This window comes from Periplaneta americana, chromosome 7 (assembly GCF_040183065.1).
Source record: "Periplaneta americana isolate PAMFEO1 chromosome 7, P.americana_PAMFEO1_priV1, whole genome shotgun sequence".
NCBI lineage: Eukaryota > Metazoa > Arthropoda > Insecta > Blattodea > Blattidae > Periplaneta > Periplaneta americana.
Window position 1 is genome coordinate 4,659,059 of NC_091123.1, and position 26,325 is coordinate 4,685,383.

Sequence of the window (26,325 nt, forward strand, 5' to 3'; positions counted from 1 at the left end):
CCACGGCCAATTAGATTCTATCATCCCGTTCCACGGCTGCCTGCATTATCTCACGTCACTCCCAAGTTCCCTAGATTCAATGAACTTCTACTCTCAGCGAGCATCATCAGCGGCGGCTCGTGACGTGTTGATCGCGGTATCGCGTGCAGGTTCGAGTCTGTGCCATCTGGTGCTGCTCGCCACTTCTTAATTACCGGATGCCCCCAGCAGGCAGGCATCCCGCGATACTGCAGCTGAGTAGCACGTGAAGACGCAGAATAGTCTACTGTTCCACGTAACTAACATAATTGGCGTCACCACAGACGATGGAATATTGTACTAAAATTATTATATTTCATGTACATCATTCCCTGATAAATTGACTCGTAGATACTGAATATGAACAAAATCCGTCCAGGTATAACTCCCTGTAAAGTTGATTTGAATAATTTCGAGGGAAAAATTGTTCCGGAGCCGGGTATCGAACCCAGGACCCTTGGTTTAACGTACCAGGGAGTTATACCTGAAATCTTGATTTGCATAATACACGTCACTGTTCGTTAACAGAAAACCACAATTTAAGTCACACGGAGTTAGTGTGCACTCGAAGTTGGTTGCTTGACGGTTGTCAGCCCACTTTGAGGTCTGTGGATATAGAGGGAAAAATTGGATCGGTGTCGGTTAGAGTTCCCGAGTAGCTCAGTGGTAGAGCGTTGGTACGTTAAACCAAGGGTGCCGGGTTCGATACCCGGCTCCGGAACAATTTTTCCCTCGAAATTATTCAAAATCCGTCCAATAGTTTAGTAGAAATCACTGTACACAGACAGACTAGTACTAAAATTATTACATTTCATGTACATCATTCCCTGATAAATTGACTCGTAGATACTGAATATGAACAAAATCCGGTAAGTAGTTTAGTAGAAATTGTAGATAATCGTGACATTGTGGATTTTTAAGAAGTTCATCTTAGAAAAAAGGTCGCTTAGCCTAATATTATCTCGGAGAGAGACTTCTGAGTCCAAACCTGGACGTTCTCTTAACTAACTTGACTTTCTTCAACTGTTTCACCGTGTAATCACAGTTTATACCTGCACTATAGACTCCAGCATTTCATAACCTCCATCTAATGTGACTTCCCCGTCCTTCATATTCTCAAAGCTTAGGAGTCCCATTTTCCTCTTCTGTCGTTCCACTCAGTTCTATCTCTCAGGTGCCACGTTACAAGGCCTCCTGAATCGAGCAAAATTTTCTATCCTTCCCTATTCAAAAAAGAGAGGGAAAATTTTTGTGAAATTGCTTCGATACATTTTGCTATTTCGTTCACATCCCAGGAACGCAGACCTTATGTATGGCTACCTTGCTTCCGTGGGGTCCTTGTATCAAATCTCCAATGAGATGTGAAACTCAAGAATTACACCATGTAACATTTCACGCCAATTACCTTCACTACCATTACAATTCCCGTGACTTTCCATAATCATTCCCATTATAATTAACATCACTACCAGAGGTGTGTATCGGACGTTTTCGCTCGAGCGAAATGTAGTTCATAGCATAATCCGATAGGTAGCGCACATGCATGATGGGTAAAATTGTCACGAGCGATAAATCCTCGAACGGTATAAGCCGAGCGTTAGACATTCGTTCTTGTTACAGTGATGAACTGTGTAGTAACATCATAGATGTTTATCATTTCAAAACTTTGCAGTGTTTAACTAACCTCTCCATAGTACAACTACAAAACTTGCTTTAAAATGTAATATAAATGTTGTAGGTAATAGTAAAATACGTTACAAGAGCGGTATGTTGACGTTTTCATGTTCGAATAAAAGACTGAAAAAGCGAAACGTAGTTGAGCTTTTTTAATTTCCGAGAACATGAAAACAAACATACCGCTCGTGTACCGTACATTAATTTGTGCGAAGATCGTTTATTACATACCTGAAAGAGGAATTTCTAATTAGTTGCAATGAAATCTCCATCTTGGTTTCTGTTCAATGACGGCAACTTTGGAAAACAAATGTATCTATCTTCAACATTGTTGTTTTAAAATGTTTTCTGTGTTTACTATACTCCAGCAGGCTGTGATGTACGTCTGTCTTTCCCCCCCCCCAGTCTATTTTTTTTATTTTTTTAAGTAGGTTATTTTACGACGCTTTATCAACAGCTTAGGTTATTTAGCGTCTGAATGAGATGAAGGTGATAATGCCGGTGAAATGAGTCCGGGGTCCAACACCGAAAGTTACCCAGCATTTGCTCATATTGGGTTGAGGGAAAACCCCGGAAAAAACCTCAACCAGGTAACTTGCCCCGACCGGGAATCGAACCCGGGCCACCTGGTTTCGCGGCTAGACGTTCTAACCGTTACTCCACAGGTGTGGACCCCCCAGTCTATGTTGAGTCATGAATCTTGTTGATTTTTTCACGGCTTCCTTAATGTTACTTGCATCACGAATGCAGTAACTTTAGTGGAGTTGTAGAGTTTACTTAATTTTTGCAAATATTTAAAAACAATAATTAACATTGCAATTTAGGTGAAATTGCAGTGGTAAGTTTCCAATTTATAATTATTACTATGTTGAACGTCTTTAAAAATAATATGTTAAAAGCCTAAAGCAGTAAAATGAATGTCGCGCTTAAGCGGTAAGAAGAGGGAAATTGTTATGTGTGTTACGTTGGGAATACTGAATGTGGAATTTTAGACTTTCCGCGGGTTGGTTTTGTGCGGAAACCAAGCAAATACGCATGATCTCGCACAGATGTTTCCCCTTCCCCCCCCCCACACAGGAGTGATTTTGTTTTTGCCACATCTGATAGATGTTATTGGATGTAAATGTAATTATTATAAACGGAAAACACAATCACGATAATGCAAGAACTGTTTCAAGTTTTCTAGTAATAATAATAATAATAATAATAATAATAATAATAATAATAACAATAATAATAATCTCTAATAATTAGTGTATCAATCTTTGCGTCTGTAACAGTTGTGCAGCATGATTATTCGTTTTATTATATTTTCTGTGACGTTATCTCTGTACTAATATTGTTATTAATCCACTGCTATATCAATAATATTTTGTAAAACGTTTCTACATTGTCGCAGTATATAGGCGGAACACTATGTATGGACCTATCATATTATATATGTGGTAAATCAAATATTGAATAATTATTAAATAGCAATAATAACTGTACATCTAAGTTTTTCATACTATTTTATTTATAACTTCATGTTCCTGTTTTGGTACGTTCCATTAAACGTTTTTCATAAACGCAGAAAATAAAGCCTTATTTTTGCCGTGTGAGCAAAACAGATGTGTATCTTATCTGTCGCCTTCCATACAAGATAAGACATGTCGATGAGATGACCTTATACTGTGCTTCCATTTATTACGAGCGTATCACGACCGATCGTATCTCACTCGAGCGTGCGACACTCGACCGAGTTCAAGCGAGCGATTTAACTCCAATGCAGCACTCTGATCACTATCGTCAACAACATAATCATCATCTCAGTATCATCATCCACGAGAGAAGAGAGTGGATTTATTCGGGAAATCTCAGACCTCGAGTGACACTTATTAGGACTATTTCGTGAGTAAAATAAAAATGTAAATAATATATCCCTAAAATCCGCTCACAAAATGTTAATAATTGTATATATTTATGAATACTTAACCTATTCAGACATTGTGAAGTTGAAATAAATGAATAACGATTACAGCAATAAAGAAATTGAATGTTATTCAGTAATGCCAATTGAGACAAATCTGTGGCGAATCCCTGACGTCATCTCGCCAAATACCGCCTCGCCATTACCAATCCCATGGACGCTAAGGAACTTAGTAGTTGATACAGCGTTGTTAAATAAACAAAAAAATAATAATAGGTCCTAATTTTAATTTGTCATATTCCTATTTAAACTGCCATATTTTCTGAAAGTAGCCTATTGAACTCGGAAATTAACGAAGAAATTTTATTAAGACCTTTTTTTTTTTGGAATTACGAAACCTGACATCTATTAAAATTTTGGTATCTATACTGTTTATGCCCTTTACACATTCTTTTTTCTGATCCTATTCTCTTTCACCATCCTTGAATTCTGTTTCTTTTTCTAATCTTCTTTCACAATCCTTAGTTTTTCTTTACCTCTTTCACAGTCCTCAATCTTTGTTTGTTTTACTTCTCTTGTCTTTCACGACTTTTAATTCATGTTTTCTCTCCTCCTTCAGCATCCTTTGATTTATTTTTCTTCTTCTTCAATTTTCTTTCACGTTTTTTCGCTTTTCATTTTCTTCTTATTCCTGCGTAACTCATCACAATTATTATCTTTTGCCCTTCTTTTTTCTGCATTATCTCCTGCTTAATTTTTTCGTATTCTTATCTCCACTTCCGGTTCTCTCCGTCCTCTTTAACCAAGGTTGACCTCCCCGATACCCTTGCTCCGCATGAACGGCTTCCTTCTTGGTTCCCAGAATCGTCTGGCAGCTTTCTGGACGGCAGAAATACGATGGCGACAACTTACGATCTAATTAAAACGCCCGAAACAAATGACATTCTTAGTACCGATCCTAGTTGCTATGACAATCACTTAAGACTATTGGAGAAGTTGGGATATATGGAATTGCAGAATCTTTTACTGTCATAGCTGGAGTTCTTGTCCTTTGCTCTGAAATGGGCCACGAGCTGTCGTAAATACTAATAAATTTTAGAAGCCGCAGGTTCATTGCCGCCCTCACATAAGCCCACCATTGGTCCCTATCCTGTGCAAGGTTAATCCAGTCTCTACCATCATATCCCACCTCTCTCAAATCCATTTTAATATTCTCCCATCTACGTCTCGGACTCCCCAAAGGTCTTTTTCCCTCCGGCCTCCCGACTAACACTCTATATGCATTTCTGGATTCGCCCATACGTGTTACATGCCCTGCCCATCTCAAACGTCTGGATTTAATGTTCCTAATTATGTTAGGTGAAGAATACAATGCGTGCAGTTCTGCGTTGTGTAACTTTCTCCATTCTCCTGTAACTTCATCCCTCCTAGCCCTAAATATTTTCCTAAGAACCTTATTCTCAAACATCCTTAATCTCTGTTCCTCTCTCAAAGTAAGAGTCCAAGTTTCACAACCATACAGAAGAACCGGTAATATAACTGTTTTATAAATTCTAACTTTCAGATTTTTTGACAGCAAACTGGATGATAAAAGCTTCTCAACCGAATAATGACAGGCATTTCCCATATTTATTCTGTGTTTAATTTCCTCCCGAGTGTCATTTATATTTGTTACTGTTGCTCCAAAATATTTTAATTTTTCCACTTCTTCGAAGGATAAATCTCCAATTTTTATATTATTATTATTATTATTATTATTAATTATTATTATTATTATTATCATCATCATCATCATCATTACTATTATTATTATTATTATCAAACTCTGAATCCATCGATAGCATGGTTGTTCAGATTGACACCAGTGCCCACGTGACCAGCAGGAGCACAGCACACGTGCACCGGCGGGTCTGGATCCCCGGCCTAACAGCTGCCACTATCAATAAGGAGTGATCGATCCCGCCACTTATGTAAGTGCGGCCGGGCAGTGAACTGGGGCCACATGAAAATGTAAAGCCGCCGTAAGAAGCATCTAGCGCCCGGTCAGGTACAGCGGGGGTCAACTGAGGTCAGGTCAGGCTCCAACAAGTTGCGCTCTGTTCCATCTCTACGGCGTTCAGCTGGGAACAAACCCTGCGCTCTTACCGAATTTCAGACTGTCGCGGTGATCGCATTGCGAACAATAACTTGAAAGTGTCACCCTATCTTAAAAGTTACCGTCTTTGACGTGTTGGTTCTGGTTCCTGTTCAGCTCCATACCCACGGGCTCCCTCGACAACTTTTCTCGATACATTCAGTTAAATATACAGGGTGGTTCATAATAAGTCTAGACCACATCTTGAGACGATTTCTCAGGTCACTGGTGTATGTGGGGGACAGGGTTTTTAGGTTTTTAAAAAGACACTTTTAGATTTTTGAAATAGGTGAAATAGGTTTTTTTTAGGCTTTATGTCCAACCTGTAAAATGGGTCGCAAAAACTGCCCGATCGTTAAAAATGTATTGTTATTCTTAAAAAATAAATATAGGCCTATTACTTTTAAGGCAACCTGGATGACGAAACTGACCTTTTCAAGACTCAAACTATTTAACAAAATTTATAAAATTAGAAGTTTTTCCTTCGTCCGCTTTAACATTATTGTAGTTTCAATAAATTATTCTATATATCACTTTCGTTGACGTCGTACAAAATTTTGTCCAATATTCTTTTCAGAAGATTAACACCATACGTAGATGAAATTATTGGGGATCATCAGTGCGGTTTTAGGCATAATAGATCGAATATTGACCAGATATTTTGTATTCGACAGATATTGGAGAAAAAATGGGAGTATAAGGGTACAGTACGCCAGTTACTCATAGATTTCAAACAGGCATATGACTCGGTTAAGAGAGAAGTTTTATATAATATTCTTATTGAATTTGATATTCCTAAGAAACTAGTTCGATTAATTAAAATGTGTCTCAGTGAAACGTACGGCAGAGTTCGAAGGCCTATAGGTCAGTTTCTGTCAGATGCGTTTTCAATTCACTGTGGGCTAAAGCAAGGAGATGCACTATCACCTTTACTTTTTAACTTTGCTCTAGAGTATGCCATTAGGAAAGTCCAGGATAACAGAGAGGGTTTGGAATTGAACGGGTTACATCAGCTGCTTGTCTATGCGGATGACGTGAATATGTTAGGAGAAAACCCAAAACAATTAGGGAAAACACGGAAATTCTACTTGAAGCAAGTATAGAGATAGGTTTGGAAGTAAATCCCGAAAAGGCAAAGTATAGGATTATGTCTCGTGACCAGAATATTGTACGAAATGGAAACATAAAAATTGGAGATTTATCCTTCGAAGTGGTTGAAAAATTCAAATATCTTGGAGCAACAGTAACAAATGTAAATGACACTCGGAAAGAAATTAAACGCAGAATAAATATGGGAAATGCGTGATACTATTCGGTTGAGAAGCTTTTATCATCCAGTCTGCTGTCAAAAATTCTGAAAGTTAGAATTTATAAAACAGTTATATTACCGGTTGTTCTGTATGGTTGTGAAATTTGGACTCTTACTTTGAGAAAGGAACAGAAATTAAGGGTGTTTGAGAATAAGGTTCTTATGAAAATATTTGGGGCTAAGAGGAATGAAGTTACAGGAGAATGGAGAAAGTTACACAACGCAGAACTGCAAGCATTGTATTCTTCACCTGACATAATTAGGAACATTAAATCCAGACGTTTGAGATGGGCAGGGCATGTAGCACGTATGGGCGAATCCACAAATGCATATAGAGTGTTAGTTGGGAAACAGGAGGGAAAAAGACATTTTGGGGAGTCCGAGATGTAGATGGAAGGATATTAATATTAAAATTGATTTGAGGAAAGTGGGATATGATGATAGAGACTGGATTGATCTTGCTCAGGATAGGGACCAATGGCGGGCTTATGTGAGAGAGGCAATGAACCTCCGGCTTCCTTAAAAACCAGTAAGTAAGTACGTTACAATTAACATTTTATCTAATATAATTTGCCTTGATACAACAACGTAAATTTCAATTTTCAATAGATAACTTTTGAGACAAAGAGGAAGGCAGAAAATAGGAAATATTGGAGAAAGCTGGGTTTGCAGTGAAAGACCTGCTCTTGGGCAGAACATTAAATGAATGAATTCTTTACTATAGTGTAAATAGTAAAAATTGCGAATTCTAGTGTAAATAGTGTAAATAATTTAAATTCTAAATGTTAGTGTAATTGTTAAAGTGGTCTATGTTTTGTTCTGTCCAACTTGACCAAACAAGAGTCGCATGAGCCGTCAGTCAAATACTTCGCTTCCTAGATCAACGCGCGTCGTCTACAAAAATGGATCGGCTTTTCATTAATATGTGCACAAATATAAAAATGGGTTACTTTCAATTCTTCGCAATACCCCAACAAAATAAATTAGAGGTATATACATATTAAACTAAAATAATCAAACATAATACACATACAAAATTCTATAGGTTCCCACTACCACTTGCCATCGTGTTATTTTGAGAAGTATATCAATAGGCAAAGCACAGATGTCCATGCCCTAGACGGGGTTCGAAACCACGGCGTCAAAGTCATTCCCCACCCGCTGCGTACGTCATGAATCTGGGTCGGTCTGTAATTGTTGCACAACTTCCCCTCACGCAGTGCCGGGTATAATTTCGCCCCATAAAACACGAGCTCGAACCGCGGAAGGTTCTCGCTAACGACTTATTTCAGAGCCAGTAGTTTCCTCTTAAGCCAGTAGAGGGAGTTGCCGCCACTAATTCCACGTTAAGAAAATGAAACTGACATTGTTAAAAGTTTAGTGAATTATAGTGGAAAACTGTGCTACGCTCTGCACGACAAAACCCCACCACAAGTACCACTTGACTCACTTCCGTCTACTGCGTTTGTGGAAAAATATTCAGGCCGGTGCATTTCTTTGAAAACACATAGGTCAATAATTTTAGCCCATATTTCACATCTATACTAATAATAAATCTGTAGCCAAAATTTTTCTACTAATTTTCGATTTTCCAAAAATAATTGGTGTTAACATGTATAATTAACCATCCTGAAACCGAAAATCGCTTTTTTTAAATTTTTGTTTGTATGTCCGTCTGTCTGTCTGTCTGTCTGTCTGTCTGTTTGTTTGTTACCTTTTCACGCGATAATGGCTGAACGGATTTCGATGAAAATTGGAATATAAATTAAGTTCGTTGTAACTTAGATTTTAGGCTATATGGCATTCAAAATACGTTATTTAAAAGGGGGGTTATAAGGGGGCATGAATTAAATAAATCGTAATATCTCGCTTATTATTGATTTTTATGAAAAATGTTACATAACAAAAGTTTCTTTAAAAATAATTTGCGATAAGTTTTATTCCTTGTAAAATTTTGATAAGACTGCTATTTAATGAGATAAATGAGTTTTAAAATTATAATAACAACGCCATCTAAGGCGCTGTACTGAAATAAAAACAAATGACTTCGTCTATAAGGGGCCTTGGACAACAACAATCGAAAGCTATTAAACATAGCCTAAGAGAATGTTTCTGTGTTTGTATGAAGTAATATCGGAAGCTAATTAATTGTTTAATTATTATTTCACCATTGGAAAGTGTAGTTTCTCTAGATGGACATAATGCTATAATGTTATTACAGTAACTTCTGAAACATATAACAAGTAAAATAAAATATACACATTAAAACTAAATGATATGTCAATCTTCATTAAACTATGGTTGCATGTAACAACAATTAAGAAACATGTTAAAGGAATTGTCATTGCATCAAATGAGTGGTCTCTGGACCAAAATGATCGCATTTTAATTATTTAAATAGAATTTAAATTAAGTAACATATTAAACGATTTATCCTTCTATCAAACACGAATGTTCCCTGGATCAAACGCCCTATTTTAATTATGTAATTACTTTATATTTATTTCTAACAGGTGCAGCGGAGCGCACGGGTACGGCTAGTGTTTATAAATATAAAGCAAATTCGGATTTAGCGCTTATGAAGAAAAAAAAAACTAATATCCGATTATAAATTCCCAATTGATATAATAGTTGGCAAAACTAACACATACGTTGTTTCATTCCCAAGGACGCCAATTTAACAGTTCAGTACGTGCCGAGTGCTTCCTCACCCCACGTGATACACTCATCACATCTATAAATCAGTATGACCAGCACCTGCCACGCAATCCATCTCTCTCACAATGTACCGATTTGTTTTCCTTCCTCTTCTACAGACAGAGAAAACTTCATTCGTTTCTGGGGACAAATGAGCAGTAATAACTAGCGATATATGCATCAGCGTGTGTCGCCAAGGAGACGAGCTTTCAACTCTTTACGAAACAAACGATAGTGAAAACGTGTACCGTACGTCATTTGTTTATTTCGATACTGTTTTTTTCTAGGATTAAAAACGTTTTATTCATTCACTAGCCGTACCCGTGCGCTCCGCTGCATCTGTTAGAAATAAATATAAAGTAATTACATAATTAAATTAGGACGTTTGACCCAGGGAACATTCGTGTTTGATAGTAGGATAAATCATTTAATATGTTACTTAATTTAAATTGTATTTAAATAATTAAAATTCGGCCATTTTGGCCCAGAGAGCAATCATTTGGTCCAATGACAATTCCTTTAACATGTTTCTTAATTATTATTACATGCAACCATAGTTTAATGAAGATTGACATATCATTTAGTTTTAATGTGTATACTTTATATTACTTGCTATATGTTTCAGAAGTTACTGTAATAACAATGTAGAATGATGTCCATCTACAGAAACTACACTTTCCAATGGTGAAATAATAATTAAACAATTAATTATTAGCTTCAGATATTACTTCATACAAACACAGAAACATTTTCTTAGGCTATGTTTAATAGCTTCCGATTGTTGTTGTCCAAAGCCCCTTATAGACGAAGTTATTTGTTTTTATTTCAGTACAGCGCCTTAGATGGCGTTGTTATTGTAATTTTAAAACTCATTTATCTCATCAAATATCAGTCTTATTAAAATTTTGTATAGAATAAAACTTATCGGAAATTGTTTTTAAAGAAACTTTTGTTATGCATTAATTTTCATTAAAATCAATAATAAGCGAGATATTTCGATTTATTTAATTCAGGCCACCTTATAACCCCCCTTTTAAATAAAGTATTTCGAATGCCATATAGCCTAAAATCTAAGTTGCAACGAACTTAATTTATATTCCAATTTTCATATAAATCGATTCAGCCATTATCGCGTGAAAAGGTAACAAATAACCAGACAGACACACAAAAATTTCAAAAAAGCGATTTTCGGTTTCAAGATGGTTAATTATATATGTTAACACCAATTATTTTTTGAAAATCGAAAATTACCACAAAAATTTTTGGCTACAGATTTATTATTAGTGTAGATTAAAAACGTTCTATTCATACATTCATAGTGTTCTGTTTAAGGTCAGGTCTTTCACTAAAAACCCAGCATTCTCAATTTTTTTCTATTTTCTGCCTTCCTCTTTGTTTCTTCTCCTGCTCCGAATTCTCCTCCCGGTTGTATGGTCTTATATTTAGGTAATTGATTTTTATGTAAATATTTTTTTTAATTTATTGTAACCGAAGTATATGAGGGGTGATTTTAAGTATAGAACCCTAAACATCGGGAACATTGCACTGCCCTACAGGTGTTCCCCTCTGCTACACGAGGCAGTTGTTAACCAGTTCCCAGAATTCAATTTGTTTAACTAAGCAGGGATCGTAATGAACGCATAGCAATCGGCGATTAATACAAAGCAAAGAAATGCAATTACGAATCCAGAGCAATTAAGAGTTTCGCCAAACAGTTTCACTTCATCAACTGGTGCAGTTTACATCCCATAATACACTGCTTACTGTACAAGAAGTTTTCCTTATATGTAGCCCTATTGGTATAGTAAAATAAAAAATGGGAGTATAAGGGTACAGTGCATCAGATATTCATAGATTTCAAAAAGGCGTATGACTCGGTTAAGAGAGAAGTTTTATATAATATTCTTATTGAATTTGGTATTCCCAAGAAACTAGTTCGATTAATTAAAATGTGTCTCAGTGAAACGTACAGCAGAGTTCGTATAGATCAGTTTCTGTCAGATGCGTTTCCAATTCACTGCGGGCTAAAGCAAGGAGATGCACTATCACCTTTACTTTTTAATTTTGCTCTAGAGTATGCCATTAGGAAAGTCCAGGATAACAGAGAGGGTTTGGAATTGAACGGGTTACATCAGCTGCTTGTCTATGCGGATGACGTGAATATGTTAGGAGAAAATCCACAAACGATCAGGGAAAACACGGGAATTTTACTGGAAGCAAGTAAAGAGATAGGGTTGGAAGTAAATCCCGATAAGACAGAGTATATGATTATGTCTCGTGACGGGAATATTGTACGAAATGGAAATATAAAAATTGGAGATTTATCTTTTGAAGAGGTGGAGAAGTTCAAATATCTTGGAGCAACAGTAACAAATATAAATGATACTCGGGAGGAAATTGAACACAGAATAAATATGGGAAATGCCTGTTATTATTCGGTTGAGAAACTTTTATCATCCAGTCTGCTGTCGAAAAATCTGAAAGTTAGAATTTATAAAACAGTTATATTACCGGTTGTTCTGTATGGTTGTGAAACTTGGACTCTCACTTTGAGAGAGGAACATATGTTAAAGATGTTTGAGAATAAGGTGCTTAGGAAAATATTTGGGGCTAAGAGGGATGAAGTTACAGGAGAATGGAGAAAGTTACACAACACAGAACTGCACGCATTGTATTCTTCACCTGACATAATTAGGAACATTAAATTCAGACGTTTGAGATGGGCAGGGCATGTAGCACGAATGGACGAATCCAGAAATGCATATAGAGTGTTAGTTGTGAGGCCGGAGGGAAAAAGATCTTTAGGGAGGCCGAGACGTAGATGGGAGGATAGTATTAAAATGGATTTGAGGGAGGTGGGATATGATGATAGAGACTGGATTAATCTTGCTCAGGATAGGGACCAATGGCGGGCTTATGTGAGGGCGGCAATGAACCTCCGGGTTCCTTAAAAGCCAGTAAGTAAGTAAGATAATAAAAGGAATTTGAAATGTAGATAAAGTCGAAATACCGGAAACAATATTTTCGGGATGATGGATGTAAAAATCTTTGTTGTCCACCGTTGTGGAGTAAGGGTTATCATGCCTGACCGGGAAACGAGCTGGCCTGGGTTCTAGTTGGGACAAGTTACCTGGTCGAAGTTCTTTCCCACAGCCTTTTAAAGGCAAACGCTGGGTTACTTCTGGCGCTAAACTCTGGACTCATTTCGCTGGCATTATCACTTCCATCTGACTCGACGCTAGATAACCATATCATTTGATGAAGCGTCGTGAAATTTAAAATTTAAGAAAACAAGAATCTCAGTTATGATATCTCGAAATCACTTCTTGCAGCCTCAGAGTACCATGTTTCTATATTGCATGAAATTAGCACAAGGTTATTTATAAATCTTTTCCAATTTAAGATTTCCAGCACCACAATTCTCTGTCCACAACAATCTACTTGAGAATGTTTCCAAAGGATTTTATATGCATACACAATACGCATATAGCTTTAACATACCAAGCATAAACTGTGACTTCAACTGTTTCAGCACCACCACATATTCCATCACTATGGTAACCAGTTAGTTTCCGGCAAAAGCGCTTTTGCAGCTAAAATTTTGTGAATCTATTTTCTGCCTTTGATATATGGCACCACGGACATAAATTATGTAATTGCATTCAGTTTGATGCATTACTACGATCATTAGCCATGAAGTGAGCCTAAATTCATGGCACTAATTGTTCGCCAGATTGCAGCTACCACAAAGTGAGAAATCACGATGATGTAACACTGCACTGACTCACAAACTAAGCTGAGTCACTGAATATAGTGACTTGAATATACTGACTCGCAGACTAGGCTTAGTCACCGAGTATAGTGACTTTGAATATACTGACTCACAGACTAGGATGAGTCACTGAATATAGTGACTTTGAATATACTGACTCACAGACTAGGCCGAGTCACTGAGTATAGTGACTTTGAATATACTGACTCACAGACTAGGCCGAGTCACTGAGTATAGTGACTTTGAATATACTGACTAACAGATTAGGCTTAGTCACCGAGTATAGTGACTTTGAATATACTGACTCACAGACTAGGCCGAGTCACTGAGTATAGTGACTTTTAATATACTGACTCACAGACTAGGCCGAGTCACTGAGTATAGTGACTTTGAATATACTGACTCACAGACTAGGCCGAGTCACTGAGTATAGTGACTTTGAATATACTGACTCACAGACTAGGCCGAGTCACTGAGTATAGTGACTTTGAATATACTGACTCACAGACTAGGCCGAGTCACTGAGTATAGTGACTTTGAATATACTGACTCACAGACTAGGATGAGTGACTCACTAGATCCTGCAGATCATATATTATCCGGATTTTCTTGTTTAGTTAGATTGGGAAAAAACGAGAAGATCGTCGGGTGATCCGATGATCGGTTAATCGACAGACGGATAATCTAGGTTACACTGTATTTAATGAGATTTATCGTGTATCGAGAATTATCAATTTAAAGCCTATTTTCTAACCAGAGAGGCGATGAGATCATAAAATATTGGGGCAATGGTGAAATAAAATATAGATGTAGAAAACAGCAGCTCTTCCACAGCAAATTGCATATCTGTAGCGCCAAGATCTGAACCCAGGGCCGAAAGGAGAGCTTACGCACGCCGCTCCTTGTTAGCCGAGCCAACAGAGGCTGCTAGTAAAACAAATCGTTTGCTCCCCGACTCTTGTGTACACTCCAAGCAGAGCGGTAAACAAGGTTGCGTGCGTACAAGGCGTAACTTGTCTTCTCGGGCTGACTGATATTGGCTTCAGTTGCAGATGAAAACTGCTCGGATCAGCTGACTGCAGACAACACGTTCTTCACTTTCACATACATCTTCTAATCCGTATCACTTTACTTGTCGTCACTTCCTTCCTTCTCTTGCACTTCGATAGTCATTATTGTTTGAATTTCCTTACTTGTACCTCATCTTCCTCTAATTTTTTAATTTCCACTTCATCCTTTCCTACTTCATTCACTTTCCATCCTTCATTCGTTTTCCATCCTTCATTCGTTTTCCCTGCTCACGGTAAATCGACTTTCTCTGTTTTCACGTCTTCGTTTTATCTTCTTTCACTTCATCCACTTCATCTCTTTGACTTTGTCCGCTTTATTTTCCATTCCCTTTATGTTCTTTCATTTAATCCGCTTCATTCGCTTTATATTTTTCACTTCATTCAGTTTAAATTTTTTCACTTCATTTCCTTTGTCTTTCACTTCGTTCTCTTCATTTTCTTTCACTTCATTCGCTTTATATTTTTTACTTCACTCACTTTATATTCTTTCACTTCATTCGCTTTGCTTTTCACTTCGTTCGCTTTTCTTCTTTCACTTCATTCACTTTATCTTCTTTCACTGAATTCGCTTTATCTCCTTTCACTTCATTCGCTTTATATTTTTTTACTTCATTCACTTTGTCTTCTTCCACTTCATTCGCTTTATTTCCTTTCACTTCATTCGCTTTATATTTTTTACTTCATTCAATTTACATTCTTTCACTTCATTCACTTTGTGTTTCACTTCCTCCGCTTTATCTTCTGTCACTTCACTCGCTTTATATTCTTTCACTTCATTCACTTTAAGTTCTTTCACGTCATTCACTTTGCCTTTCACTTCATTCACTTTGCCTTTCACTTCATTCACTTTGCCTTTCACTTCATTCACTTTGCCTTTCACTTCATTCACTTTGCCTTTCACTTCATTCACTTTGCCTTTCACTTCATTCACTTTGCCTTTCACTTCATTCACTTTGCCTTTCACTTCATTCACTTTGCCTTTCACTTCATTCACTTTGCCTTTCACTTCATTCACTTTGCCTTTCACTTCATTCACTTTGCCTTTCATTTTGTTCGCTTTATCTTCTTTCACTTCATTCGCTTTATCTTCTTTCACTTCACTCGCTTTATATTCTTTCACTTCATTCACTTTAAGTTCTTTGACGTCATTCACTTTATCTTCTTTCACTTCATTCGCTTTGTCTTACACTTCCTCCGCTTTATCTTCTTTCACTTGACTCGCTTTATATTCCTTCACTTCATTCGCTTTATACTTTTTTCTTCATTCACTTTAAGTTCTTTCACGTCATTCACTTTATCTTCTTTCATTTCATTCACGTTGCCTTTCACTTCGTTGGCTTTATCTTCTTTCACTTCATTCGCTTTCTCTTTCACTTCGTCCGCTTCATTTTCTTTTACTTCATTCGCTTTTTCTTCTTTCGCTTTATTCACTTTACCTTTCACTTCATTCCCTTTATCTTCTTGCACTTCATTCATTTTATCTTCTTTCACTTCATTCACTTTGCCTTTCACTTCGTCCGCTTTATCTTCTTTCACTTCATTCCCTTTATCTTCTTTCACTTCATTCCCTTTATCTTCTTTCACTTCATTCACTTTGCCTTTCACTTCGTCCGTTTTATCTTCTTTCACTTCATTCCCTTTATCTTCTTTCACTTCATTCACTTTGCCTTTCACTTCGTCCGCTTTATCTTCTTTCACTTCACTCCCTTTACCTTCTTTCACTTCATTCCCTTTATCTTCTTTCACTTCATTCCCTTTATCTTCTTTCACTTCATTCACTTTGCCTTTCACTTCGTCCGTTTTATCTTCTTTCACTTCATTCCCTTTATCTTCTTTCACTTCATTCACTTTGCCTTTCAATTCGTCCGCTTCATCTTCTTTCACTTCGTACGCTTTATCTTCTTTCACTTCATTCCCTTTATCTTCTTTCATTTCATTCCCTTTATCTTCTTTCACTTCATTCGCTTTCTCTTTCACTTCGTCCGCTTCATCTTCTTTTACTTCATTCGCTTTTTCTTCTTTCACTTCATTCACTTTGCCTTTCACTTCGTCCGCTTTATCTTCTTTCACTTCAGTCCCTTTACCTTCTTTCACTTCATTCCCTTTATCTTCTTTCACTTCATTCATTTTATCTTCATTCACTTTGCTTTTCAGTTCATTCGCTTTATCTACTTTCACTTCATCCCCTTTATAAATTTTTCACTTTATTCACTTTGCTTTTCAATTCATTCGCTTTATCTACTTTCACTTCAGTCCCTTTACCTTCTTTCACTTCATTCCCTTTATCTTCTTTCACTTCATTCATTTTATCTTCATTCACTTTGCTTTTCAATTCATTCGCTTTATCTACTTTCACTTCATTCCCTTTATAAATTTTTCACTTCATTCACTTTATTTTCTTTGACTTGACTCGCGGTATATTTCTTCACCGACTTCGCTTCATCTTCGTTCTTTTCGGTCACTTAACCTTCTTCCCTTTCTCTGGCTTTATCTTTTTCTTTTCATTCGGTTTATATTTTGCCACTACACTCAACACACGTTTCACTTTATTTTGTTACAAGTTACTCAATTTTCATCCATTCACTAATTTCCCCCATTTGTCCATTTACCGCTTCCCTATTTTCCATACTTCCCTTCACTGTCTCTTGTTTTTGCTTACCTTCTATCACGTTTCCTTCATCACTTCACTACGCCTACTCCTTTCGCTTACCAGTCATATCCTCTTCTCCACTTAATTCTCTTCCTTCTTCTCATTTATTTAATTCTTGTTCATTTCATTTAATTAATTATTCTCTTCACTATTTACTCTTTATTCGTCTTCATGTAGCTACTTCATTTAATGTTTCATTTATTTCATTTCCGCTTCTATTTTTCAACCTTTTAATAATGGTATTATATTTGTTCTTTCTTGCTTTCCATTCATCTTCATTTATCCCTCCCTAATCTCTCTTTTTCTCTGTCTTGTCATTGTTCTCATCATCTTATTCTATCATGCGTTCCATATATTTGCCTCACACGTTTACATACAAGCACTGTAACAAAAGAGAAGCAAGTTCTAACGATTAATTCTAACGGCTGGCTCCTGGTAGGACTTTTCAACCCCACAAACCTTCTCCACCATAAATCTTACCTTGTCTACAGTCTAAGAAAATCTATCCAGAAGTCTTTTATATATCTGAAATCCTAGATTTCTTACATTAATCTCTTAAACTCTCCATGCCCTCCATACGCCACTATAGTTTAAATTACTGCGTGTTGTGGCCGACATCCCTTTGAAGTACTAGCTGTGCACGGAGTTGTCACACGGCGCCTGAGGGCTGGCAGGCAAGGTTCCTGAGCACAATTACACGGCCAGGCGCTCCAACATGTGGTGGACCACAAATACTGGACATCCAGAACCAACTTGCTTACAGCATTACAGACTGGCTGGATTCACGGCTATACTGACCTTCTACATTTACCCAAACGTACCTACATTCCTTTCAAGTTATATATCCACCTACCTATTATTTTATATAGCCATCTACATGGGTAGATAATAGTAATATGCGTTACAAGAGCGGTATGTTGAAGTTTTCATGTTCGAGGAAAAGATTGAAAAAGCGAAACGTAGTTGAAAACAAACATACCGCTCGTGTATCGTACATTATTTTGTGTGAATATCGTTTATTACATACCTGAAAGACGAATTTCTAATTAGTTGCAATGAAATCTCCAAGTTGGTTTCTGTTTAATGACGGCAACTTCGGAAAACCAAAATACCTTTCTTCAACATTGTTGCTATAAAATGTTTTCTGTGTTTACAATACTCCAGCAGGCCGTGATATACGTCTGTCCTTTCTATCCCCAGTCTATAAATGCGAACTTAAAACAAACGGTAAGGTTATGTAATGATTTATTTTTCATTTTAATATTTTAACAATATTATTTATATAACATATTGCAGTAATAACATCGGCATCTGGAATCTTGTTGAATTTTTTCACGGCTTCCTTAATGTTACTTGCATCACGAATGCAGTAACTTTAGCGGAGTTGTAGAGTTTACTTAATTTTTGCAAATATTTAAAAACAATAATTAACATTGCAATTTAGGTGAAATTGCAGTGGTAAGTTTCCAATTTATAATTATTACTATGTTAAACGTCTCTAAAAATATATATTAAAAGCCTAAAGCAGTAAAATGAATGTCGCGCTTAAGCGGTAAGAAGAGGGAAATTGTTGTGTGTGTTACGTTGGGAATACTGAATGTGGCATTTCACACTTACCGCGTATTGGTTCTGTGCGGAAAAAAAGCAAATACGCACGATCTCGCACAAACGTAGTTTTCTGTGTTTAGTATACTCCAGCAGGCAGTGATATACATCTGTCTCTTTTTTCCCCCCAGTCTATGATGAGCCTGTTGATTTTTTCACGGCTTCCTTAATGTTACTTGCATCACGAATGCAGTAACTTTAGTGGAGTTGTAGGCCTAGAGTTTACTTAATTTTTGCAAATATTTAAAAACAATAATTAACAGTGAAATTTAGGTGAAATTGCAGTGGTAAGTTTCCAATTTATAATTGTTACTATATTGAACGTCTCTAAGAATAATATGTTAAAAGCCTAAAGCAGTAAAATCAATATGTCACTTAAGCGGTAAGAAGAAGGAAATTGTTATGTGTGTTAGGTTGGGAATTCTGAATGTGGAATTTTAGACTTTCGGCAGATTGGTTTTGTGCGGAAACCATCCAAATACGCAACGATCTCGCACAAAATAATAGGTAGGTGGGTAGATAACTAGAAAGAAAAATAAAATACAGGCATACGTTCTCTATGCCGCTATAACTCACACAAGTCGAAAAAATATGTTTGTTCGAAAAAATATTAATTTCAAAATACAAGCTTTGACGTATCCGAAATTTTTTTTTACCTCAAACCCTCTTAATCAATTTTAATTGCAATTATTGTTGACGTCATACAAAATTTTGTCCAATATTCTTTTGGACGTAATAGATCAACTATTTATCAGGTATTTTGTATTCGACAGATAATGGAGAAAAATGGGAGTATAAGGGTACAGTGCATCAGTTATTCATAGATTTCAAAAAGGCATATGACTCGGTTAAGAGAGAAGTTTCATATGATATTCTTATTGAATTTGGTATTCCCAAGAAACCAGTTCGATTAATTAAAATGTCTCAGTGGAACGTACAGCAGAGTCCGTATAGGCCAGCTTCTGTGAGATTCATTTCCAATTCGCTGTGGGCTAAAGCAGGGAGATGCACTATGACCTTTACTTTTCAACTTTGCTCTAGAATATGCCATTAGGAAAGTCCAGGATAACACAGAGGGTTTGGAATTGAACGGGTTACATCAGCTGCTTGTCTATGCGGATGACGTGAATATGTAGAAGAAAATCCACAAACGATTAAGGAAACAATGGAATTTTACTGGAAGCAAGTAAAGAGATAGGTTTGGAAGTAAATTACGAAAAGACAAAGTATATGATTATGTCTCGTGACCAGAATATTGTACGAAATGTAAATATAAAAATTGGAAATTTATCTTTTGAAGAGGTGGAGAAGTTCAAATATCTTGGAGCAACAGTAACAAATATAAATGATACTCGGGAGGAAATTAAACGCAGAATAAATATGGGAAATGCCTGTTATTATTCGGTTGAGAAGCTTTTATCATCCAGTCTGCTGTCAAAAAATCTGAAAGTTAGAACTTATAAAACAGTTATATTACCGGTTGTTCTGTATGGTTGTGAAACTTGGACTCTCACTTTGAGAGAGGAACATAGGTTAAGGGTGTTTGAGAATAAGGTGCTTAGGAAAATATTTGAGGCTAAGAGGGATGAAGTAACAGGAGAATGGAGAAAGTTACACAACACAGAACTGCACGCATTGTATTCTTCACCTGACATAATTAGGAACATTAAATCCAGACGTTTGAGATTGGCAGGGCATGTAGCAAGTATGGGTGAATCCAGAAATGCCTATAGATTGTTAGTTGGGAGGCCGGAGGGAAAAATACCTTTAGGGAGGCCGAGACGTAGTTGGGAGGATAATATTAAAATGTATTTGAGGGAGGTGGGATATGATAATAGAGAATGGATTAATCTTGCTCAGGATAGGGACCGATGGCGGGCTTATGTGAGGGCGGCAATGAACCTCCGGGTTCCTTAAAAGCCAGTAAGTAAGTAAGTAAGTAAATATGCGTAATAGGAACTCGCTTAATTCTTAAAAAAAATCCCTGTATATAATGTATCAATGTAGTCACCACATTGAATCCTTAATGCCATATTGCTAATTAAATTCAAAGAAGAGGTCTACAAGCTGTAAAACTTACGAAAATGACAACAACTACAATAGTAAACTATGAGAAATGAAAACAAGAACAAAAATGCACGCCGATAACGGGTAAAAAATAAAGAAGATAATTACAAACAAAAATTGAAGCTGAAATGGAGGGACTAGAAAGAAGAAAAAGAAATTAAAGCTAAGAGATAAGAAAGTGGGATGCAAATAAATACGGATCAGACCATTAAGAAGTGTATAACTGTGTTAGAAAGATAACTTGGTTATATTAATTGGATCTCCGACGAGTTTTTCCGTGTTTAATTGATTTTCTGGTCTCCTGATATGAAAACAGAGAAAATATACTTTAAGGGGGAGTTGAAGTCCGTGCAGAGAAGGATGACGAAGGAGGCGCTCTCTATCCAACCCCTTAGCAGTGAAGGGGTTGGAAAGATGAGAGGAACTTTCAGGGAAGTATTCTTCTGCTTCGCGAAAAACACAGTACTGGGAGGTAAGAAGAGAGGAGAGGTAAAATCAATGCAAGCGCTGTTACTTTGTGTAATAAAGAAAAATCCCCTCCGTGCGAGAGCGAAGGGGGTTGGGGGGTACAACAAGATGCAGCCTGGCGGAGCTAACAGGTGCCCTCAACACTGTGACGTCTGCAGGGACCATAACAATATACGCACGTACGAATTAAGGCTACCCATCTGTGATGTGGAGCAATTCAAAAAGCTATATTAATAAAAGTAGATTCGACACTATACAAACTAGTTTTGAAGTACTTTCCCGCCAATAGTTTAACTAGTTTTCGGTACATATTAAAGATTTCTAATTTCCGACACAACCAGGACAGTCAAATCAGCTTTAATGCCTCGGTCCTTATACAGGGTGGAAGTTATACAGCGTGTCCGGGGTAGAAGTATCAAAAAATAACTGTTCACCATTAATTAACAGTAGGATATTTTATTATTACATATTTGGCACAGGATGCAGAAACTTTCCAAAATTTTATTTTTATATTAAAATTACTAGAAATCTATACAACAAAGTAAGAAAATTGAAGAAAACGAAAAAGATATTTTTATTATTATTATTATTATTATTATTATTATTATTATTATTATTATTATTATTATTAGTTTCTTCCAACGAGAGGCGATTCATTTATGTTTGTTTTATTACTTTTGAACATGATAGGTTTCTGTTTATAACAGAAGAACAGCAGTACTTCCTTACTTAGTTCCTTACTTACTTACTGGATTTTAAGGAACCCGGAGGTTCATTGCCGCCCTCACATAAGTCCGCCATTGGTCCCTATCCTGAGCAAGATTAATCCAATCTCTATCATCATATCCCACCTGCCTCAAATCCATTTTAATATTATCTTCCCATCTACGTCTCGGCCTCCCTAAACGTCTTTTTCCCTCCGGCCTCCCTACTAACACTCTATATGCATTTCTGGATTCGCCCATACGTGCTACATGCCCTGCCCATCTCAAACGTCTGGATTTTAAGTTCCTAATTATCTCAGGTGAAGAATACAATGAGTGGAGTTCTGTGTTGTGTAACTTTCTCCATTCTCCTGTAACTTCATCCCTCTTAGCCCCAGATATTTTCCTAAGCATTTTATTCTCAAACACCCTTAATCTCTGTTCCTCTCTCAAAGTGAGAGTCAAAGTTTCACAATCATAAAGAACAACCGGTAATATAACTGTTTTATAAATTCTAACTTTCAGATTTTTTGACATCAGACTAGATGATAAAAGCTTTCAACCGAATAATAACAAGCATTTCCCATATTTATTCTGTGTTTAATTGCCTCCCAAGTGTCATTTATATTTGTTACTGTTGCTCCAAGATATTTGAACTTCTTTACCTCTTCAAAAGATAAATTTCCAATTTATATATTTCCATTTCGTACAATATCCTGGTCATGAGACATAATCATATACTTTGTCTTTTCGGGATTTACTTCCAAACCTCTCTCTTTACTTTCTTCCTTACTTATCTTTAAGAAGGGGGACAAGACTAACTGTAGTAACTTTCGAGGAATATCACTTTTGTTGACGTCGTACAAAATTTTGTCCAATATTCTTTTTAGAAGATTAACTCCATATGTAGATGAAATTATTGGGGATCATCAGTGTGGTTTAGGCGTAATAGATCAACTATTGACCAGATATTCTATATTCGACAGAACAGCAGTAGTACGAGAAATAAATAAAAAATGTAAAAATGAATTCAAATGAGAATTCAGATATTGAAAATGCTGCGAATTCTGCAATTGAATTCTGTTTAGTACATAAATACATAGTACATTTGATATTAACATGTTTCTTCATTTTCTTAGCCCATTTATATTTTCTTTCCATTTTCTTTTATGTCTGTGTACAGTACTTGATCTCCTAATTCATAGGAAGAGAAAGAAAAAAAAGCCATGTAGATATTTTGCTAAATTTAAAACACTGCAGTCTCTACTTAATAAACTCATGAAAATAAAGCGATCGTCTTTCGTTTCACGTCAAATCTCTTGTTGCTATGATCTCGCATAGCAACGCAGCCAATGCTCAGTATTGGTGGCTCTTTTGTTTTAACATTCAATTTTGCCCGTTAAAACCTCGTTGATTTCATCAAAGTCAGGGTTTGATTTTGTGTACGAATTCCCTTAACTGAATTTGCGATAACATGGAATGAAGGCGGTAACCGATGGGGAACTAATTCCGGCTGCAGCTGCAATCAATACCGGGTTCATATAACAAAGCTCCGGCATACTTGAAGGTTCCGCGAGTAAATGGTGCAGTGTATTTTGTACACCATCCTTTGACTAATTACCAATTATTGTAAGAGAGCTGATTTCATGTTGTAAAACAGAAATGAGAAAAATTTTTGCCCCTGAAGGTCGATTACTATATTTTTTACTCAATCCTCATGGGTCCAATCTGGATAGGAGAAGAAATGTTAGAAGGAAGTGAAATAGGGAGAGGAGTACGACAAGGATGCCCTTTATCAGCTACCCTGTTCAACACCTACTTGCAGGATTTAGTGAAGATTCCTTTCAGAACATGGGATGGGTAAAAAATATCTCCTGAGACCTAAATAAAGAATTACGATTACAATTATCATCTCATGGTCTATGAATAGCCTCTGTATTTTAAAAGGAACGTTAAATAAAGAATTACAATTACAATTATCATCTCATCGTCTATGAATAGCCTCTGCAGTTTGAAAGGAACGTTAAATAAAGAATTACAATTACAATTATCATCTCATCGTCTATGAATAGCCTCTGTAGTTTGAAAGGAACGTTAAATTAAGAATTACAATTACAATTATCATCTCATCGTCTATGAATAGCCTCTGCAGTTTGAAAGGAACGTTAAATAAAGAATTACAATTACAATTATCATCTCATCGTCTATGAATAGCCTCTGTAGTTTGAAAGGAACGTTAAATAAAGAATTACAATTACAATTATCATCTCATGGTCTATGAATAGCCTCTGTATTTTAAAAGGAACGTTAAATAAAGAATTACAATTACAATTATCATCTCATCGTCTATGAATAGCCTCTGTAGTTTGAAAGGAACGTTAAATAAAGAATTACAATTACAATTATCATCTCATCGTCTATGAATAGCCTCTGCAGTTTGAAAGGAACGTTAAATAAAGAATTACAATTACAATTATCATCTCATCGTCTATGAATAGCCTCTGTAGTTTGAAAGGAACGTTAAATTAAGAATTACAATTACAATTATCATCTCATCGTCTATGAATAGCCTCTGCAGTTTGAAAGGAACGTTAAATAAAGAATTACAATTACAATTATCATCTCATCGTCTATGAATAGCCTCTGTAGTTTGAAAGGAACGTTAAATAAAGAATTACAATTACAATTATCATCTCATGGTCTATGAATAGCCTCTGTATTTTAAAAGGAACGTTAAATAAAGAATTACAATTACAATTATCATCTCATCGTCTATGAATAGCCTCTGTAGTTTGAAAGGAACGTTAAATAAAGAATTACAATTACAATTATCATCTCATCGTCTATGAATAGCCTCTGCAGTTTGAAAGGAACGTTAAATAAAGAATTACAATTACAATTATCATCTCATCGTCTATGAATAGCCTCTGTAGTTTGAAAGGAACGTTAAATAAAGAATTGCATTTACAATTATCATCTCATCGTCTATGAATAGCCTCTGTATTTTAAAAGGAACGTTAAATAAAGAATTACAATTACAATTATCATCTCATCGTCTATGAATAGCCTCTGCAGTTTGAAAGGAACGTTAAATAAAGAATTACAATTACAATTATCATCTCATCGTCTATGAATAGCCTCTGCAGTTTGAAAGGAACGTTAAATAAAGAATTACAATTACAATTATCATCTCATCGTCTATGAATAGCCTCTGTAGTTTGAAAGGAACGTTAAATAAAGAATTACAATTACAATTATCATCTCATCGTCTATGAATAGCCTCTGTGTTTTAAAAGGAACGTTAAATAAAGAATTACAATTACAATTATCATCTCATCGTCTATGAACAGCCTCTGTAGTTTAAAAGGTACGTTAAATTAAGAATTATAATTACAATTATCATCTCATGGTCTATGAATAGCCTCTGTAGTTTAAAAGGAACGTTAAATAAAGAATTACAATTACAATTATCATCTTATCGTCTATGAATAGCCTCTGTAGTTTAAAAGGTACGTTAAATAAAGAATTGCATTTACAATTATCATCTCATCGTCTATGAATAGCTTATGTAGTTTGAAAGGTACGTTAAATTAAGAATTATAATTACAATTATCATCTCATGGTCTATGAATAGCCTCTGTAGTTTAAAAGGAACGTTAAATAAAGAATTACAATTACAATTATCATCTTATCGTCTATGAATAGCCTCTGTAGTTTAAAAGGTACGTTAAATAAAGAATTGCATTTACAATTATCATCTCACCGTCTATGAATAGCCTCTGTGTTTTAAAAGGAACGTTAAATAAAGAATTACAATTACAATTATCATCTCATCGTCTATGAATAGCCTCTGTAGTTTAAAAGGTACGTTAAATAAAGAATTACAATTACAATTATCATCTCATCGTCTATGAATAGCCTCAGTAATTTAAAAGGAACGTTAAATAAAGAATTACAATTACAATTATCATCTCATCGTCTGTGAATAGCCTCTGTAGTTTAAAAGGAACGTTAAATAAAGAATTACAACTACAATTAGCATCTTATCGTCTATGAATAGCCTCTGTAGTTTAATAGGAGCGTTAAATAAAGAATTACAATTACAATTATCATCTCATCGTCTGTGAATAACCTCTGTAGTTTAAAAGGTACGTTAAATAAAGAATTACAATTACAATTATCATCTCATCGTCTATGAATAGCCTGTGTAGTTTAAAAGGAACGTTAAATAAAGAATTACAATTACAA